General features: G+C 36.4%; 1 protein-coding gene across 1 annotated transcript in view; it reads right to left on the bottom strand.

Annotated features, from left to right (window-relative positions):
• The window catches only part of HYDIN (HYDIN axonemal central pair apparatus protein), a 432,426-nt gene that overhangs the window by 415,960 nt on the left and 961 nt on the right, over positions 1-15,505 (bottom strand). The window lies entirely within an intron of this gene.

The following is a 15,505-nucleotide window of genomic DNA, read 5'->3' as shown; positions in this document are numbered from 1 at the left end:
AACATCTAACAAATAATGGCTAAGAATTTACCAAAGTGTTGAAAACACCTGAAGATTTAATATGAAGATTCAAGAAGCCCCAAAAGTCTCAAACTAGATAAATGGGGGAAAAAAAGTCTTATCTAGACTCATCCTAGTGACGGTAAAGAAAACAAAAAATAAAGAGAACATTACTAAAAGAGCCAGTAAAAAAAAGTCTCCAAATGAGCCATGGTTAGACTGAGTTAACTTCTCAATAGATTAAAGGCCAGAAGATGGTAGGATGATGCATTCACACGTGCTAAAAGGAAAAACTGTCATCTCTTAATTCTAAAACCAGGACAAATATATTTTCCTGAATAACTTTTCCTAAATAAGGGCAAATAAATGACAATTTAAGATAAAGAAACCTGATGGATTCACCTTAGCAGATTTTCAATAAAGAAAAATCTAAAGGATGCAATTTGGGCAAAACAAAAGTGATCCCATGTGGAAAAATTTAAGATGCTAGAAGAAATGGGTGTTGGGTGGGGAACATGGTCAACAGTGAAGTGATTTTAAATGAACATGAGTGCTGTCATGAATTTTAAAAATAATATTAACAGTTAAAATAGACTTTAAAGAGATTTTAAAGTAAACAACATCAACATTTAAATCAGGAGGAGGGTATATGGAGTTAAAGAGTTCTGAGAGTTCTCTAATGTCCAGGAGAAATAGAACAGTTTTCAATAACCAAGTTAAGTATACATACATATTGGATTCCTAAGGAAGTATTGAATTAATGGAATGAGAGTGACAATGCCCAAACTAGAAGAGGAAAAAACTGAATAGTAAAAAGATTACTAATCCAGCAATAATATATTGAAATATGTTGAATTTAACCAAGAATGAAAAGTTATATTAACATTAGCAAAGCAATTAATGTAGTTCAACAGTCAACAAGAATTAAATAATAGTCTCAATAGATGCAGAAAAAGAATATGATAAAATTCAAAGGCATTCATGATTTTTGAAAGTTACTAGCAAACTAAAAAAAACAAGTAACTACCTCAACCCCATAATGCATATCGACATGTGCATAAAAATCTACAGCAGAGACAATGCTTAATCAGTAAACATTGAAAATTTTCCCTTGATATCAAGAACAAGATCCTTATCTATTGATACCCATCATCACCATTCCTATCAACAGAAATTTAAGGTTCTAACTAAAGCTGGAAGACAAAAAAGAAAAAAATAAAAAACTGAGCAGGACAAAACAAAACTCAAATTGTTAGCAGGTAATATGAATATATAACTTTTTTAGAAATTCCGAAAGCTAACAAATTATTAGAATCAATACATTTAGCAATGTTGCCAAATACAAAATAAATATATCCAAAAATTGCATTTCTATATGCTCAAGATAAGTTAAAAAATCAACCTGTTAATTACAATACCATAAAAAGTTCAAATTCCTAGGGCTATACTGCAGATGCAATGATAATACATTATTAAGAAAGATTAAAGATGACTTAAGTAATAAAGAGATATACCACACTAATGGGTTAGAAAATTGACTATTGTAGCCGGGCACGGTGGCTCAAGCCTGTAATCCCAGCACTTTGGGAGGCAGAGGCAGGTGGATCACGAGGTCAAGAGATCGAGACCATCCTGGTCAACATGGTGAAACCCCGTCTCTACTAAAAATACAAAAATTCAGCTGGGCATGGTGGCGTGTGCCTGTAATCCCAGCTACTCAGGAGGCTGAGGCAGGAGAATTGCCTGAACCCAGGAGGCGGAGGTTGCGGTGAGCCGAGATCGCGCCATTGCACTCCAGCCTGGATAACAAGAGCGAAACTCCGTCTCAAAAAAAAAAAAAAAAAGAAAAAAGAAAATTGACTATTGTAAAGATATCTTTTTTCCAGACTGAACTGGAAATGAATCAAATCTTGAAAAAATTTAGTCCTCAAAAACACTGAATTTTTGATGGGACTTGGCATGCTGACTCTAAGATTTTTATGAGAATTAAAAGGGCAAGGAATAATGAAGATTATATTAAAGAAGAACAAATTAAATTATTGGAGGATTTTTGTACCCAGCCTCACATCCTCTAGGCCCACCAATATCATCCCACAGTGTAAGCTGGAAGCACCCCCTCAGCTGCACTGCAGTATTTCACTTTTTCTGTCCTTGGTTTATCTGATAGGAACCTCCTAGTGCTCACACGTATGCAGCCTGGAAGTGTGAAGGATGTATTCCTTGAGCAGTGGGAGACAGACAGAAGTTAGTGCATAAAAGCTACATTCTTCTATTATTTGGGCGGACGATTTTGAGGTACATCCTATAAGGCTCTTCAGAGGGTCCCAGTGGGACAAAACCTCAGTTGTCCACAGTGATAGCCAATTTAACAGAACAGCTTTAAACTGCTTTTATTTCCTTCCCTGCCTCACTCTTTCAGTCCCTCACTCCTCCCTCGCAATCACTTAGCAAAAATAAACTACCAACCCTCAAGTCCTAGACTCAGGCTCTGTCTCCTTGGCAGAGATCCAGGATAAGATAATGGAGAGACCTGCTCTATCAGATATCAACATTTATTACAAAGCCAAGTCTGGGGCAGGAAATAGACCAGATGAGCCTGAAACACCTGGTCATGCCTAAAAGCAAGGAAACTATCACAGACTATGCAATCCATCCATCCATCCATCCATCCATCCATCCATCCATCAATCAAATGGGATACAGTCCAACTTTCAGGGTTCTCCCATTGGCCAAAGACAGGATAAACCTAATTAGTCATCTTTAGATGTCACTAGAGCACCAATTCATTATTCTGGAGAAGGAAGGAAGGAAGGAAAGAGGGAAGAAGGAAGGGAGAAAGAGAGGAAGAGCCAAGAATTCAGGCCTTTCTTGTATAAAATGTAATTTATGGTAGCAAAATAGTAAATGAGAAAAAGTTCTTTACAGAAAAATTCTAGCTGATGAATGAATGTGCAACAAATGATAGTACTATTTGAAAAGCATCACACTGCCACTCCTACTGAAAGGATTTAAGCCCTTATGCTAAAACTTTGGAGTGATATCTTGATGGGGAACATTATAATCAGTCAAGATGGCTGACAACATGTAAATCCTGCAACCAATCTTAATGTCATTAAACAAACAAACAAACAAACAGAAAACTAGCCAGGTGCGGTGGCTCATGTCTGTGATCCTAGTAGTTTGGGAGGCTGAGGCAGGAGGATCACTTAAGCCCAGGAGTTTGAGACACCATATGAAAAAAGAAAAGACAAGTCTCAAAATGGGAAAAGGTACTTATGACATATAACCAACAAAACTCCTGTACCAAAATATTTAAAGAACTCCTACAAAACAATATATTTTTTTAAAAAACAGACAATCCAATAGGGAAAAAAAGGCAAAAGAATGGGCTCTTTACTAGAGAATATCTAAATGGCCAATAAATACATAAAACATGCCCAAACTCATCAAAAACCTGGGAAATGCAATTAAAACCAGTATTCTGCTATTCTTCTCTCAGATAATCCATCCAACAGATCATAAGAACAATGTACAACTATTGCCGAAAGTGATTTTGCATTGACTTATGCACAAATGTACCCCCATTTTAAGTCTCATTGATGCCCCAAGTTGTCATTCAGACAAGTTCATACATACAGGTACATTTATGTTGATGAACCATTCTCCACAATGAGGAGCCAAAGTCATCTGAACTAAGTAGAGATCTCATTTGTCCCTGATTCATGATAATGTCTGTCCTACAGTCCTGTATTATTTTGCTCAAGTAGAAATACGCTACCCATATAAGACTTTCACTTCTGAACCAAACGAAATAAAAACCCATGAGTGGTGACCTCAAAATGAACTGGTTAAATTTAAGGACTCATTTTTAAAGGTCAGTGTCCTTTTGCTGCAAATACAGTTCCTATGCAGATGAGAAGTTGAACCTGCCCTATGGAGCCGAGCATAATTAGCCAGCTGCACCCTCATAATAAGGTGCAGATGGTTAATTGCAGCAGCAAATAACTGCTTACTTGTGGGCACAAAAGCCTGTACCTAAAATCATTGAAAGTATACTTGGGACTATTTATGCTCATGGCAAACAAAACACATTTCCAAGGTTTCATCTGTGAACAGATCACAGCCAGCTCTAACACCCTGCTTTGGGGAAGAGCCATTCACGCTGCTGAGGTCTGGTTCAAGGGAGAGACCACTGGCCACAAAACCACATATCAACTGGTGAAATATTTCTTGGGATGCTGAATCCTTAATGAAAAATCTCCTGAATTTGTTGTAACAGGGATAAGGGGATCAGTCAATATGGTGAGACTTTGGTTTCCCTAAAACGAAAGTAAATTCTATTCTGTTTTGATTAAACCCTGAAATGTTGTTTTTTTCATAAACATCTCAACATTAGTTTTCTGAATAAGAAAAAAAATACTAATTTTCTTGTGCCCTTGAGGAATTTCATGCACTAGCTAAGCTCCTAGCATTTAGCCAGCTGTGTTAGATTCAACATACCCATTGGCTGTTGACTGTTCCAAAGCTTCATTCTAAAACATGTTCTATTAATCCCAACGTGGTAAGAATAGGATATGGGGAGAAAACAGAGAAGGGATAACTACTGCATAAAATCCATGTTTGGGAAGTCCTCAGTCAGCTGCAAAGCTTTCAGATGAGCAAGAGGTCAAGATGACAGGGCTGGGGAACAGAATACTAATCTACTGGAATCCACACAGAACCTTTCTTCTGAGAACTCACTGGGTTATGTGATTCTATTCAGTGTAATTGTGTACTGGGGAGGAGGAAAAGCTGTTTGCCACGGTTTTAATTGCTAAGAACACACTATCTTTTTCAGAACCATCTGTTTAATTGTAATTACAAACAGCGATGTAGAAGCACAAATGATTAACAAGTACAAAATTTCCTACCACTAACAGTTTTAACATAACAAGCCATATTGTGAAAGAGTATGTTGCCTTTTCCCTCCCTGCAATATTTCATGATCTGGCAACTGACAACCTACCATTTTTTACAGAATCTCAGTCTGGTAGAGCTAAAGTTATTAATTAGTATTCTTACATTACATCCTCCTGTTATTGCTTTTTATTAAATTGTAATTCTCTCTAGGAGTGAAGGGATTATATCAGAAATGAAATGCATAAGACCCCTTTGTTTCCATCCCCCACCAAAATCTTTGAGGTTTCATAAGATACACATCATCTATAATTAATCACCAGGCATATTCCAAAGCATTGCAAGACTAATTTTTGGCTTTCATCAACACAAATTTCTGCTTTCCTGGTTTTGAAATATGCTTCCCACACTGTTATTATATTAAAAGCCAGGAGTACTGGTAATTGTTTTCAGACATCAATAAAATAGCTTACCCTTGAAATTTATTTTAATTAGGGATTTTTCAAAGCCACTGCTGCAAACTTGGGTGGATTGTTTATAATAAAAATGAGCATCAACACCATAGTTGTGCAGAACATAGAATTAGGCAAAGTTGTTTAAGTTAGGCTTATAATAGCAGTTTAAAGAAATAAAAACAGACACAGATACAGTCAGATCATAAAGTTATTAGAGCAACCTTACATTCTGGACATTTTAGATAGCTTATTAAAAACAAGAAGATGCCATTTTAAAATAAAATATAGGGGGGATTTATGAACTGCCAGTGAAATTACAAGAGACTCTTTTTTCTAGTCATTTCACACTAATTTTTCTTTACAGTCAAGTTGACTTTTTGGTACTCATATTAAGATGCAGATCACTACTTTAAGAATATAAGATCTAATATAGGATAGGCTAGTGTATTTGAACCAATACTTTCTAACAAGCCTTTCTATCAAGCACAGAACAATTTTTAGAAGTCTACTTTTCCTCCCTACCACCTCACGGGATAAATATGATCCTTTTAAAAATTAGAGAATGAAAACATTTTAAATCCAAGTAAATCAAAAGACTGCACAGTTTTTCAAATTAAATTGCATTAGCAGCATTTTATGATATGTCAATTTTCCTCACTTTTCCTTCTCTGCCCAACCTGAAACGCTTCCAGCAATGATCCTACAATTATTTTTGCCTTATTTCAAGTCCCTATCCCTCGCAAAAGACATTTTGTATGAAGAGCAGCCAAATGCTAAGTGCTTCTGCACTGTTAATGAGGAAACAGATCTTGGAAGAAATTATTTGATAGGAAAAGGCTGCCCTCAGGAATGAGTTGCCATTTTACTTTTAATGATGATAACTATGGTTGAGTGTATTTCGGTCCATTGCGTTCTGAAACGTGCCCATCCCAAACCAGTGATCTTTAATCTTTGTGGTCCAAGTCCTACCGGGAATCTGATGATGGCTATGAACACTATCCCCCAAAAGATTAATATAAATAGAAAATCTGACGGCCCACACATCCAAGGTCAAGAATCTCTGTTACACAGATCCCGAATGTGTACCAATTAAAACACGGTTTCGATACTAACAGGCTATGGGAGTTTCCTTTCAAACTTAAGCGTTTTCATATTCTAAATGTTTTTGCTGCTAAAGCGAAAAAAAAAAGTCTCAAAACTATCCTTGAAGCCTGTGAAACTATGTAACTACTAAGAGGTAATAACTTCCTTCTACACTGTGATTGCACGAATCATTCTCACACACAAGCCAGAAGTATTCCTTCACCCAAATAACTCTAATTTTGCCTTGTATACAAGACATAAAATAAAATACCACCTTACAAGTATCATTTTCTAAGAGGTTTTCAGACATGCACTCATTGCCATATCTTTAGATCTAATATAGAATACTCACTTTACATAAAAAGAAAATATTTAAGTCCCCAGTCTGCATATATACATTCTTCAGTTGGCATTTGCTAAACCTGAATTTTTCCATCTTTGTCACACATGTATTCAGCGAATACATCCAGATTTCACATAAGATTTACTCTGATGTGCTCAATAAATAATTCAATACAAAAATTATTAAGAATAGTTGCCTTTGGGGAACCAGACTAGGAGAGAGAGTGTAGTAATGAGAAGCCTTTCGTGTTTACATTTCTAAGGTATTAAATTTTTTATAAGGAGTATGTAAATGACTGCACTAAAAAATAAGATTACAAAGTAATACATTATTTTCTAATATAGGATATGCTGGTTTATTTGAACCAACTCAACTCTAAGGCTGAAAACAACTGAAAATGCTGGTTAAAATATTTTTTAATCTTCTCAAAAGCATCAAAAAGCTAACAAGACTGTAAGGAATTACCTAGTCAACATCAAACTGAAAACAGGAACCAAGAAAGGTAAGTGGAGCACTGAAGCAAATTTGGTAGGAGATCATCCTCTAGACAAGGACACCTTGAGCTCTGCTTGTGGCTGCTTTGTAGAGCTTCCAGGAAAGGTCAACATCCAGGTTCCATCAAAGAGGGGAGATTCCACTCCAAAGGACTACACTTTCAATGTCTGGACCAAAAATAAACCCTTTCTATCCCACCATCCCCAGCTGAATGCAAGGGAAGATTCTTTGGCACCTAACAGAGAGAGACATATAAAGAAAAAAAAACCTGAAAGGTTAGAATCACAGCCAACTCTCTTAGAGATGTGCAGCCAAATTTATTTCACCTGTGAACTCACTCAGAAAGCCTCAAGGTATGATTTTTACTTTAAAATGAGCCTGGACAGGTAGTTCCCTGAGGTACCCAAGAGAGGCAAATGCAAACCGTCTCTGATGATCCTCCTTCCCTGAAGACCTCTCTGAGATCATCCTTCATCTTAGTCACCAAACACTTCCCATAAATAACTTTTCAAGGAAGATAAGCAGCTCTTGGTAAAATAAACAAGCACACTAAGAGAGCAGGAAAAGCTCCCTAAACAAGAACCAGCAAAAACATCCTGTAGGAAAAGAAACTCAAGAAGTGAAGACTAAAATAATTAAAATTAAAACTTAATGAATAGAATGTATAATTCTAAGACGAATATATTTCACAGCAGAGGGCCCTTGCATCTACTTCAACAACTAGAAAATAAAATAGAAAAATTACCAAAATCATGTATTTTAATACATTAAAGAGATATAGAAGAAATATAGTGTTAAATCAAGTTTAGCCTAAAGCTGCCTCCTTACATATTTTAAGTTTGGACTAAGGTTTCTCTGTACATTGTGAACTATAACCTAAATGAAGCTTTAAACAGACCATAGCCTATTCTTGTGCCAATCACTGAGTTTTGGCCAATCAAAGGTAGCCAACTTTTCAAACTGTGTTCAAATAAGACAAGCACTGAGCTGTAACTAATCTGGCTATGTACCTACTTCCATTTTCTGTACATCATTTTCTTTTCTCTAATCACAAATCATCTTCTACCACATGGCCGCACTGGAGTCTTCCTGAGCCTACTCTGGCTCAAGAGACTGCCCATAGCACACAAAAAAGATAATACATCATGATCAAGTGGGTTTCATCCCAGGAATGCAGAGATGGCTTAAGATTTGCAAGTCAATAAATGTGATAAGTCACACAAACAGAATTAAAAACAAAAAGCACAGATTATCTCAATAGATGCAGAAAAAGCATTTGAAAAAAATCCAGCATCCCTTATGGTAAAAACCCTCAACAAAATAAGCATAGAAGGGACTTACCTCAAAGTAATAAACTCCATATATGACAAACCCACAGCCAACATCATACTGAATGGCAAAATGTTGAAAGTCTTCCCTGTGAGAACTGGAACAAGAAAAGGATGCCCACTTTCACCACTTCTATTTGACATAATACTGGAAGTCCTATCCAGAGCAACCAGCAAGAGAAAGAAATAAAGGGCATCCAAATTGGAAAAGAAGTCAACCTGTCACTGTTCACCAGTGATATGATTATATACCTAGAAAATCCTAAAGACTCATCTAAAAGGCTCCCAGATCTGAGGAACAAACTCAGTAAAGTCTGAGGTTACAAAACTAACATACACAAATCAGTAGCACTGCTGTACACCAAAAATGACCATGCTGAGAATCAACTCAAGAGCTCAATCTTTTACAACAGCTGCAAAAAAATAAAATAAAATAAAATACCTATGAATATACTTAACCAAGTAGGGGGAAAGACCTCTACAAGGAAAACTACAAAACGCTGCTAAAATAAATAACAGATGACATAAACAAATGGAAACACATCCTATGCTCATGGATGGGAAGAATCAATATTGTGAAAATGACCATACTACCCAAAGCAATTCCCGTCAAAATACCATCATCATTCTTCACAGAACTACAACAAACAATTCTAAAATTCACATGGAACCAAAAAAGAGCCCACATAGCCAGAGCAATACTAAGCAAAAAGAACAAATCTAGAGGCATCACATTACAAGGCTTCAAATTACACTACGAGGCTACAGTTACCAAAACAGCATGGTACCAGTATAAAAATGGGCACAGAGACCAATAGAACAGAATAGAGAACCCAAAAATAAAGCCAAATAATTACAGCCAACTAATTTTGACAAAGCACATAAAAACTTAAATTGGAGAGAGGACACCCTATTCAATAAATGGTGCTGGGAAAACAGGGAAGAATGAAACTGGAGCCTCGTCTCATACTTTATTAAAACATATCAGCTCCCAATGGATCAAAAACTTAAATCTAAGACATGAAACCATAAAAATCCTAGAAGATAACATTGGAAAAACTCTTCTGGACATTGGTTTAGGCAGAAATTCAGAACTAAGACCCTAAAGGCAAATGCGATAAAAATAAAACAAATAAATGGGTCCTAATTAAACTAAAAAGCTACTGCAAAGCAAAAGAAATAGTAAGCAGGGTAAACAGATAATCCACAGAGTGGGAGAAAATATTTGCAAGCTATGCATCAAATAAAGGACTAGCATCCAGAATCTATGAGGAACTCAAACAAATCAGCAAGAAAAAAACAAATAATCCCTTCAGAAAGTGGGCTAAAAACATGAATAGACATTTGTCAAAAGAAAATATACTACAAGCCAACAAACATAAAAAAAATGCTCATCACTAGTCATCAAGGAAATGCAAATTAAAACCACAACGAGATACCACCTTACTCCTGCAAGAATGGCCATAATTAAAAAGTCAAAAAAACAATAGATGTTAGTGGGGATGTAAATTCATACAACCACTATGAAAAACAGTAGGGAGATTCCTTAAAGAACTAAAAGTAGATCTACCATTTGATTCAGCAATCCTATTATTCGGTATTTACCCAAAGGAAAATAAGTCATTAATGAAAAAGACACATTCACGTGCATGTTTATAGCAACACAATTTGCAATTGCAAAGATATGGAACAAACCTAAGTGCCCATCGACCAACAAGTGGATAAAGAAAATGTAAAATGTATATATCATGGAATACTACTCAGCCATAAGGAGGGACAAAATAATGTCTTTTACAGCAACTTGGATGCAGCTGGAGGCCATTATTCTAAGTGAAGTAACTCAGGAATGAAAAACCAGATACTATATTTTCTCCCTTATAAGTGGGAGCTAAGCTGTGAGATGCAAAGACATACAGAGTAATGAACTTTAGGGGCTCAGGTGGGAAGGTCGGGAGTAGGATAAGGTAAAAAAGACTACTTATCGGGTATAGTGTATACTGCTCAGATGACAGGTCCACTACAATCTCAGAATTCACCACTAAAGAACTCATCCATGTAACCAAAAACCACCTCTATGCCAAAAATGATTGAAACATAAAATTATAATTTAAAAAGAGGCTGTCCAATTTGCAAATTTTTCTTTGCTCTGAAATTATTCATGAATCATTCTTTAATTAAATTAAACTCAGTTAAACTTAATTTGGCTAAGGTTTTTCTTTTAAAAATAGACTAGAAAAACTAAAATTTCAGAAGGAAAATGGTCATCAAAGAGTTGAGGTTACTGGTCATGTTTTTCTCTGGGGACATTTACTAATTCTAGGCACAAGGAGACAATCCAGCTTGGCTCAGGCAGAGGATTCTTAAGGTAAGAGGAGGCACCAACAGAATATTTCATGCTTGTAAAATCTGGCAAGACGAACAGGAATCTAAAAAGCCAGAGCCTGATTCCCCTATGGGTGATTTGCTGAGAAGTGGAACAGCATGAGAGCTCTCAAGTTGAATGAGAAAGAGTATAGGGTCCTCCGTTGCACCCTACTTTCTTTCTGTGTCCTGACTGCTCTGTGATCCAGCCAGTTGCAGGTGTTTTGTAGCAGAGTTGAACCCAAACCTGGGACTTGAATATTCCTAGGAACTGATAAAGATACCTAGGTTGCTGCCTACAACACTGAAAAAGAAACTAGCCCTGGCCCTGAGCCAAATTCCTTACACTCTCATATAAACTCCATACCCTGACCTCCTCACTGCAGTCATACCTAGGTAGAACGCCTGTTTTCTCTTGCTGTCCATTTTGAGGACTGCTGCAGCACTCTATATGTTTCCCTAATAAATGCTTTGAATTGACCATTCTGGCATTTAGTGTTTCCTTCTTTCTTTGGAATCCCAACTGGCCCCATCTCTGGACAGTTTGGGGCATTCCCTCATAGGAAATCTTCTGCTGTCATTTTTGGGGGTGATTCTGGCCACAGGTGTGATGGGGTGAAACATGCTATAGTCTCTTGGTGCTTAGAAATTGAAGTTTAGAAAGAAGGAGAAGGGGCTTGCAACAAACACAACACAGTTCTTCCCCTTAAGACATTTGAATAAGGTTTAACATTTGATTGGGTATGAAACAAGGAATGAACAATTGCAAACTGAAAATTTTAAAACAGTATCATATACAATAGTATCAAAAAACATGAAATACAGAACAAAACATGTGCAAAAGTTGCATGTTAAAAATTTTAAAACATCATTGAGAAAAATGAAAGAGGACCTAAATCAAAGGAGATACACTGTGTTCACAAATTGGAAGATTCAATATTGCTAAGATGCCAGTTCTCCCCAAATCAATCTATACTCCAATGAAATCTAATCAAAATGCCTGCAGATTTTTTTTGTCAATATCAATCTTTAATTCTAAAATCTGTATGGAAAGGTAAAGGAACCAGTGTAGCCAAATCAATTTTGAAAAATGAGAACAAAGTAGTAGAACTCAAGCTACCAGATTTCAAAATTCACTGTAAAGTTATCAAGAAATCAATTTTATGCTGTTAAAATCACTGGCAGTTCATTTCAGAAAAAAACACTATTCATATTTTTCTGGAATATTCTGTTCTGTTGATAAATCAGAAACATGTATTCACACATACAGGATCAATTCATTATTGACAAAAGTGCCAAGGTAAGTGGAGAGAGGAGTCTCTTTAACAAACGGTTTTGGAACATTCACCCTTATGAAAAACAAATACACCTCAACTCTTGCCTGATGTCATACACAAAAATTAATTCAAAATTCATCAAAGACCTACATGTAAAACCCAAAGCTATGAAACTCTGAAGAAAACACAGAGGAAAATCCTGTTACTTTGTGTTAGGCCAATGGTTTTTAGATATCACACAAAAACATAAAATAAAAAATTAGTAATATTGGACTTCATAAAAACTTTTGACTTCAAAAGACATCATGAAGAAAATTGAAACCAGCCCAATTTCCTCATAGAACTGATGTTTATGGTCTTTTTAAAGAAACAAAAATTGGCCCTCCTGATCTTAAGCTTGAAAGTTAAATTTGTCTTATCTGAGTTCCTTTCTTAGAAAACTGACCCTCAGGCCTCCTAGATAGTATAAAGGAACTGAAACTCACCAGATCACCACATCCAGACAATGAGACCCCAGATTCCTCTTCCTTACCCCTCCCTAATTCTTGTTTTCTACATTCTTTCCCTGGTATTTAAATTTCCAATTTTAGTCAGTTAGAGAGACAATTTGAGACCTATCTCCCATCTCCACAGCTGCAGCACCCAAACAAAGCCTTCTTCCCTGGCAGTACTCTTTGTCCCAATGATTGGCTTTCTGTGCTGTAAACAATGAGATCTAGATCAAACCCCTGGCATTTCCATAATAAAATGTTTTAAAAAGGAAAGATGTGTCACATACTGGGAGAAATTATATGCAAATTAAATATCTGACTTTTGTCATATATGTACATATATATGAATGATATGGGCAAAAGATACAAACAGAAACTTCACCAACTTTACCAAACTTCTTCACCAAAGATACAATAACAAATAAGCATGTTATTCAACATCATTAATCACTGGGAAATGCAAATTAAAAACAGAATGAGATACCCCCACACAGCTATAAGAATAGCTAAACGTAACAAAATTATCACCTGCTAACAAGGTTGCAATTTGGCAGTTTCCTGTAAAATTAATACTTACCATATAACCTATCAATCCTACTCCCAGGTATTTATCAAAATAATTAATAACATATATCCATAGAAAGACCTGTATGGGAATATCTATAACAGTTTTACTTATTCATAATTACCAAATACTGGAAGCAATCCTAATGTCCATTTGTTTGTGGTACATCCATTCAATAGAATAGTACATAGCAATGAAGAGAAATGAGCTACTGTTACATACAACATGGCTAAATCTCAAAAGCAATATGCTAAATAAAACAAGCCAGACAAAAAGTGCTATATATGTTATAATTCCATTCATATGACATTCTGGATAACACAGAATCAGAAAACAGATCATTGGTTGATATGGGCTTGAAGTGGGGAAGAAGCATTGACTACAATGAGGTACAAGAGAACTTTCTTAGCTAAATGGAATCATTCTATATACTTATTGTGGTAGGTATACATTATGGTTTGGCTGTGTCCCCACACAAATATCATCATGAATTGTAACTCCCTAATCCCCTTGTGCCATGGAAGGGACCCCGTGGAAGGTAACTGAATCATGAGGGTAGGTTTTCCTGGGCTGTTCTCATGACAGTGACTAAGTCTCACAAGGTCCGATGGTTTTATAAAGGGGAGGTTCCCCTGCACACACTCTCTCGCCTGCCGCCATGTAAGATGTGACTTTGCTCCTCCTTTGCCTTCCACCATGATTGTGAGGCCTCCACAGCCATGTGGAACTGTGAGTCAATTAAACCGCTTTCCTTTATAAACTACCCGGCCTTGGATATGTCTTTATTAGCAGCATGATAACAGACTAATACAGTACAGAACTCTATATTTTCCAAACTATACACATAAAAGTTCCTGGAACTGTACACATAAAAGGGGTAAATTTCACTATACGTAAATTATATATCAATAAATCTGACTTAAATAGCTAAGAGCATACTAGGAAAAACATTAATTTTAATTATATCTCAACATAACATACAAAGCACCAATATCCAGGGTATGTACAGTACTCCTACAAATCAATACCAAAAGGATCACCAAATTTAAAATTGGGTGAAGATAAAGTCAGGCAACTCACAGAAGATCTAGGAAGTAAAATTATAAAGTAATAACCATTATTTTCCCATCAGAAAAATAAGACTTTACAACCAATAAATCAAGTGTTGATGAGTCTGCAAGGCAAAGACCTCAAAGAGTTGCATCAATGGGGATGATGAAATTTCAACTATATTCATACTTGGCTAAATTGAAAAGCAGAAAAATAACCTTTTAAAGAGTAATTGTCTTTGCTATTACAAACAATGGACCTCTGCCTAGATGAGCTGAGGTGGTCCTGAATACTCTGGTGAGTTTCATCAGTGCTGGAATAGTCAGTTAATCCTTCCAGACACCGGAGGTATCCACAAATGATTCTAAGGATTTACCCAACCACCAAGCAAAGAGTGATGTCCAGATAACCACATAAATGGTGACAGCCCCTTGATATTTTGAAGGAAGAAACTCAAGTGTGAAATGAAGGCACAGCAAAATTTAAAAGAACAAAGAAAATGAAACTGACAAATGTATTCTTCTACTAATTCATGTTGACAAATGGGAAGAGTCTATAAATTATAATTTATGCAATTTGCTTAAGTATTCTCAGAATCAAAGCTTTCTAATGGCACAGTTTCTGAACTGGGTTGCTCCTGGGTGATTTAAGGAATTTTCCGAGGATATTTTTGACTGTGTTCAACACTGACCTGACTTAAACACTCTTTTAATTATTTATTGTTTGTTTTTTAGATGGAGTGTCACTCTGTGACCCAAGCTGGAGTGCAATGGCGCTATCTTGGCTCACTGCAACCTCCGACTCCCGGGTTCAAGCGATTCTCCTGCCTCAGCCTCCCAAGTAGCTGGGATTATAGGCATTACAAGCGCATGCCACCAGGCCAGCCAATTTTTGTATTTTTAGTAGAGACAGGATTTCACCATGTTAGCCAGGCTGGTCTCGAACTCCTGACCTCAGCTGATCCAGCCTACGGCAGAGTGAGATCGTGACTCCATTCCATAAGATCACCAAAGGCACAGATTCTGTCTTACAATATTTATTTTCTCCTGCAAAACACCTAGGTTAGTACTTGGACCATGAAGTAGGACCTCAGTTACTTTAAGGAGTAAAGAAAGAGAATACGAAAGAGTCCTCTCAATCAAATACATCCGGGTTGACTAT

The sequence above is a fragment of the Sapajus apella genome, unplaced genomic scaffold (genome assembly GCF_009761245.1).
Source record: "Sapajus apella isolate SASKATOON/1434 unplaced genomic scaffold, GSC_monkey_1.0 scaffold15, whole genome shotgun sequence".
NCBI lineage: Eukaryota > Metazoa > Chordata > Mammalia > Primates > Cebidae > Sapajus > Sapajus apella.
This window is presented reverse-complemented; position numbering and strand designations above follow the sequence as displayed.